Raw genomic sequence first — 6753 nt, forward strand, 5'->3', positions numbered from 1 at the left:
CCAGACAAGCAACCTGGTACACATCTACTCTATATGACATAACACCAAAACTCTTTGGAATCAAATACATTAATATTTATGCAACTTCACTTTTGAACTTGCACACTAAGTGAAATAAAGACCACTAATTATCTCATGTCTGTTTAGGTCAAATTCTGTTACCAAATGAATTTTTTTTACACTTTCCAATTTTCAGAGCCTTAATGGTTTGGGATGTCAGATAAGGGCCATCCTTCTCTTGTTCCTGTAGATAATGACCCAGTACAAAGGGCAAAAATATGTTCATGGTTTGAGGCCAGACCCAACCTAGCTGTGAGATAAGACAAGTCTCCTGACAAGGCCAAGGGTGATGGGTGGGGAGAACCATTCTGGAGCGGCTGTGCTGTTACCAGAGTGTCTGAGCCATTGGTTCCAACTCCACAGATCCTGAGCCGCAGCCGTCACAGGGCCCTGAGCCTTTTCCAAATGTCTGACTTACTCTGCCTCTGAAGCTGGATCTTTCTCTGGTGGGTCCTCAGTCAAGACCACTCTCATACTAGTGAAGGTGACCTGCATGACCATCGTGACCTCCACATGATCGTCCTGAAGCCTGGACTTCTGGGCCATCATGGGCTACTTCCTCCGAACACTGCAGTTGCTCTCCACCTGCGTGGCCATCTCACTAGTGGGCAGCCTGGACAGCTGGACGGTGCCCACAAGTAACTGGTCCTTTGTTATCTTGTGCTTCTGCTTCATGGTGACCCTCATCATCCTCATAATCGAATTACTGGCGCTACAGTACCGCTTCTCCTTCTCGTGGGGGGATTTTCTTCTCTGCCATGCCTGCTACCTCGCCCTCTTCTGCCTCTTGGTCTCCATCATGTACCCCGCTACCTATGTTCAGTTTTTGCCTTTCAACCCCTCCCGGGACCGCGCCATTGCTGCTAGTGCATTCTGTTTCATTTCTACTGTGGCTTATGCCACCGAAGCAATCTGGATCTTGAGCTGGCCCCGGACGGGTGACTTCACTGGCTATATAGGCAGCTTGCCATTCCTGCTCAAGATGCTAGAGACACTGGTGGCCTGTGTCATCTTACCCTTCATCAGTAATCCTTACCTGTACATGGACCACCCATTTCTGGTGTCGTGTGTGGCCGTGTACTCCATCTGCTTCTTCCTGGGGATTGTGACCATCCTGTTGAACCTGGCTGACTGTGAGAACAGGTTGCCCATCTCCTCCTCCACGTTCCATCTGGTGCTGAGCCTGCTCTCCGTCCTTCTCTACATCGGTGCTCTGGTCCTCTGGTCGCTTTACCAATTTGATGCAAAGTTTGGCGGGCAGCCCAAGAGGTCCAGGGATGTGAGCTGTCAACATAGACTTACCAACTATGTGTGCGTCTGGGACCAGCGACTGGCTGTGGCCATCCTGACAGCCATCAACCTGCTGATTTACATGGCCGACCTGGTGTACTGGGCCTGCCAGTTTTCTGTAGGGACTGAGGACCAGCCCAGGGACGCCTGATCACCTCTGCTCACAGGAGGTATCTTCACCAAGCTCTGACATCCTCTTCCTGGCTCCCTCTCTCCGTCCTCACACCCGCCCTCATTCATCTTGCTCTCCTTTCTGTTTGCTTCCCTCCTGCTCTGTTTGTCTCCTTCCTGTTTTGTGTGGTTGTCCACACCTTGTTTTGTCTCTCATTTTTTTCTGTATTTTCTACTCTTTGCCCCTTTTCTGGTCATCCTTGGTTTTCCCATCTCCTGTGTCCTGACCACCTCTCCCCATTTTCCTGCTGACCCATCAGGACCTGAGACTCCTTCCTTCTCTGCCCACCGCCCCCTCCCGCCTCCTGAGGTGCTGACTCCACAGCACACAGCCCTCTGTGCAGCTGTTCACACCCTGGGCCTCCTGAGGGGCCTCAGTGCCAAAGTGTGTCTGTCCCGTTGGTGGTGCCTTAGTTAGTGTGGGGGTGGTTTTGAGGTGTGGTTGGGTAGCTAAGGATCAGGCCTCACTTCCTCCTCATGGAGGGGGTGGTACAGTGCACCTCTCCTTTAAGTTAAAAAAAAAAATCTCTGGAGATCAATAATTTCCCTTGGGTGGGAGCACTAATGCAAAGACTTGGATCCCTAGGCCCCCCTTGTTGCTCCGTCCCATCTGAGATTGGCTCCAGAATTTTTTCTGGCTTACTAAAACCCACTGTTTACAGACCATGTGGACAAAAAAGTATTGTGAGTCATTTCTTAAACAATGAATGCTGCTGGCCATCAAGGCTTCAACCACTGCAGCAGCCCCCAGTGGGGGCAGCCTGAGGGGAATTCACGATGGAGAAAGACAGGACACTGGCTTTAGATCATTATGATGCATAAGGAAGGAATGATTCTAATGTACTCAGACTCCTGCACCTTCTGGTTCCAAGAAAAAGACTAAACTCGTTACCTTGAGATTTTTGTTTTTGTGATTAGTGATAACCCTTTGATGTTTGACTACGTTTCCTTTTTTTTTTTTTTTTTTTCAGCAAAAACTCCTATGTATCGTGGCCCCTCCTCACCTCTTTGGAACAGTTCTGCAGAGCTACGTGTCTCCCAAGCTATAGTCTTTAGTGAGGTCTCCAAACAGAATATAACTTACAACTTAGATTGTGAGGCTTTTTTTTTTCTTCAGTCATACGTTTTTGGTGACTGATGAAGGAACCCAGGGCAGATTTCTCTCATCCTGAACTCTATGAAGGACTGGAGGTGGGGTACCTTTTTGTGCCCATCCGCCTCCTCAGAGAGTCCAGATGAATATGGGGGAGGTTACTGGATCTCCTATTATTGGGTGATGATGCAACGTTTGATTTAGCACTATTAAACTCTTTCCTGGATGGGTAGGTTTTCCTCGACACTCAGTTTCAAGAAACAGTATCTGGGTTATTCTAAGGTGAAATACACTAGGAAGATTTTGCTCAGTGGAAACATACTGAGTGATATGAAGTGAAATCCATATTTTAATGGCAAGAGGAGAAAAGTTTAAACATAAAATTATTCTTTCCCTGTTTGGGTCTCCTCCCTCCCGTTATTGCAAATCGAGAATCTGCATTAATCACACCTCCTAAGTAGATTGACAGCCATGTGGCTCAGACGGTAAAGAATCTGCCTGTAATGTGGGAGATCTGGATTTGATCCCTGGATCGTGAAGATCCCCTGGAGAAGAGCTTGGCAACCCACTCCAGTATTCTTGACTGGAGAATTCCATGAACAGAGGAGCCTGGCGGGCTACAGTCCATGGGGTTGTAAAGAGCTGGACATGACTCAGTGACTAACACTTTCACTTTCTTTTTTTTTTTACCAACCAATAAATTTTAATATTAGTTATCAGTTCCATACACACACACAGCCCCCACCTCCTTAGAAGACAAGCCCATGGGAGCTGAGCCCCAGAGTAGGGTAAGTGTCACCCATGTGGAAGAAGCTGTAATTCCGGAGAAAATGATCGCCAGATCAGGAAGGGCTTTCAGCCCAAAAGGAAATAAGAACAAGTCCAGCCATCCCCAGGGTCAGCCGGGAGCCGGTCCCAGGCTGAGGGACCAAGTCTTTGCGTGGGAGGAGGCCCACACTTTCACTTTCTTAAGGAGATAAAATTCCTTCTTTACCATATCAAATGACTTCCCTGGTGGCTCAGACCTAAAGCACCTGCCTGCAATGCAGGAGACCTGGGTTCGATCCCAGGGGTTGGGAAGATCCCCTGGAGAACGAAATAGCAACCCACTCCAGTACTGTTGCCTTGAAAATCCCATGGATGGAGGAACCATATCAAGGATCACAGCTTTTTAGGAGATAAACTTCCTTCCTCTTCTCCTCAGGAGTCAGAATGACCTGTACTCACCACACACTTTATTGAGTTGATCTGGATTGCGTAAAGTGTCAGTAATACCTCACTTGAAGAATAACCCTTTGTCATAAAGGCTTATATAACTGTGCTTTGACCTCATGGGTGAAACAATCTCAGAGTGTTCTGAAATACTGTCTCCTAGGTTAAAATCCTCAGACTGGCTCAAATAAAAAATTTTCCATTTGTTTCTTAGACTGTTGATTAATTTTTTCATCACAGCAGTTTATTCTCAGTTGAAAGACATGGAGAAGTACCTACAGAGTTATATTTACAAGTTCTTGCTTAATTAGAATTTAAAGGAAATATTGCCCCCAAATGGCCAAATTTTATTTACTGGGCACTGCAAAACTAATTAGCTTTGCATGCGCAGCTAGAAAAACCAGCTTGATAAACTATCTCTTTAGAATTCTGACCTTAAAGGAACAAAAGTCTTTTAGAGGCACCTTGCATTTTCCTTCCTGTGTCTTTGATTTATAAACATAACAGAACTTCCAAGGTTTTTCTCCCTGTGCTTTAAGAGTCTCTACCATCAGAAGGAACACGTATGGCAGCCAGTTGAACGGATTAGAATTTTAAGGAGTTTTTTTGATCTGGCTATGCCAACTTCCCTAGCCCATAAGTGGCCTTTGTCACTTCAACCTTCGTTTTGTCTGCCTATACAACAAAGGCCCATGCACAACGAAGGTCCTTTACTTTCTTAGACTATTTCGGGGAGGAAGCTTTCTAGATCTTGTGAAGGCTGTATCCTTTACACCTTCTTGTGAGGCACCTCAAGCAGTGGCCAGATGATGAACCCTTTAAATTGAGAAAACTTCTAAATTGGTATATTTTCAGAGAGTCTCAGTATAAACAGTTCTTCTCTTGGTACTTGAGGAAAAATAAACAAGTTGGAAGGTCGATTAAAATATTTTAGGTTCATCTAAGAACTCCTTTACTTTAAAACAAACAAGCAAAAAGTACAGTTTGGAAAGCTTTATTTGTGGTCCTGGCTTTCCTTCAATGGGTGTTACAGATGTTAATATATTAGATGAACTATTAATTAGATTGATTAACAAGGGAATAAGAAGAAGATGAGGCAAAATCTAGACATTTCCCAACAAGTTGGAAATTTAAAGGGACTCAACTCAAAAAGATAAGATCTTTGTTGTTGTTTAGTAGCTAAGTCTTGTCCAACTCTTTTACAACACCATGGACTGTAGCCTGACAGGGTCCTCTGCCCATGGAATTCTCCAGGCAAGAGTACTGGAGTGGCTTCCCATTTCCTTCTTCTGGGGATCTTCCCAACCCAGGGACTGAACCAGCATCTCCTGCATTAGCAGGTGTATTCTTTACCACTGAGCCACCAGGGAAGCCCAAAGAAATCTTTAGATGGCTATTAAGAAATGGGATAAAGAAAACTGATGCCAGTGGGATTAAACAAAAGATTTGATACAACACGATCTAAGACTAGATGTGCCAAATAGAGGCCCTGTTTGTTCCCAATGTTAAAAAGTCTGTTCTTTTTACCCCATTTTAAAAATAGATATAGAATTAATGCTTTTGAATTGTGGTGTTGGAGAAGACTCTTGAGAGTCCTTTGGACTGCAAGGAGATCCAACCAGTCTATCCTAAAGGAGGTCAGTCCTAGGTGTTCACTGGTAGGACTGATGTAGAAGCTGAAACTCCAACACTTTGGCCACCTGATGCGAAGGGCTGACTCATTTGAAAAGACCTTGATGCTGGGAAAGATTGAGGGCAGGAGGAGAAGGGGATGACAGAGGATGAGATGGTTGGATGGCATCACCGACTCAATGGACATGAGTTTGGGTAGACTCCAGGATTTGGTGATGGACAGGGAGGCCTGGCGTGCTGTGGTTCATGGGGTTGCAAAGAGTCGGACACGACTGAGCAACTGAACTGAACTGAGCTGAAAAATAGATATGCTTATTTTAAAGCTGGAAGAAAATTGCACTTGAGATACTTGACTAGGAAATGCTTGGGGCAACAGACAACAGGGCAACTAATCAAGCTAAAAGATTAACAAAAGGACCTGTGTCCTTTGGTTCAACCCCTCACTGGTGACTTCAAATGGGATAAAATGGCCAGAGATGAAAAGAGAAGCTTCTAGGACTTCTTTAAGACCAAGGCTTATTAATGGGCTCTTAATGGAAACTAAAGTTAAAGGTATGAAAGTTAACAACACTGAGATGAAAGATTACATAAATTGGTATATTTAAATGGCTGTTATATAAGATGGTTATATGTCCTGTGCCTAATTATATTGTGAGAATCTAATTATTCCCAAGATATAATTATGTCTCACTGGGCAATGCTTCCCCTGCCTGGTATTACAAGACAGAGTATATACATCTGTCCCTCAGACAGGTATTGTGGCAAGTATGGCCACAATACTTGCCCTTGAAAAGGAATTAATGATCTTAAGGGGACAAAAGAATGCAGGAACAAGTGACTCAAGACAAATAACTCATGAAAGAGAAGTAACAGTAGCAAAGAATTAGTTATAAATTCTGTTTCAATGGTAAATATCAGCCTGAAGCATTTTTTAGCTGTTTTGTAGAATTCAACCCTTTACTCACCCCCAGTACTCAAGCATTAAATCAACTGGTCATTTTTCAGTCCCTCAGTCGTGTTTGACTCTTGGTGGCCCCATGAACTGCAGCCAGGCCGCCCTGTCCTTCACTATCTCCCGGAATTTGCTCAAAGTCATATTCATTGAGTTGGTGGTGCGATCCAACCATCTCATTCTCTGTCGCCCCCATTCTCCTCCTGCCCTCCATCTTTCCCATCATCAGGGTCTTTTCCAATGAGTTGGCCCTTCACATCAGGTGGCCAAAGTGTTGGAGTTTCAGCTTCAGTATCAGTCCTTCCAGTGAATATTCAGGACTGATTTCCTTTAGGATTGACTG

At 44.8% G+C, this 6753-nt stretch overlaps 1 pseudogene; it reads left to right on the forward strand.

Annotated features, from left to right (window-relative positions):
• Window positions 1-607: 607 nt before the first annotated feature.
• LOC122707034 lies at window positions 608-1838 on the forward strand (annotated as a pseudogene).
• The last annotated feature ends 4915 nt before the right edge of the window (window positions 1839-6753 follow it).

The sequence above is a fragment of the Cervus elaphus genome, chromosome 13 (genome assembly GCF_910594005.1).
Source record: "Cervus elaphus chromosome 13, mCerEla1.1, whole genome shotgun sequence".
NCBI classification, from domain to species: domain Eukaryota; kingdom Metazoa; phylum Chordata; class Mammalia; order Artiodactyla; family Cervidae; genus Cervus; species Cervus elaphus.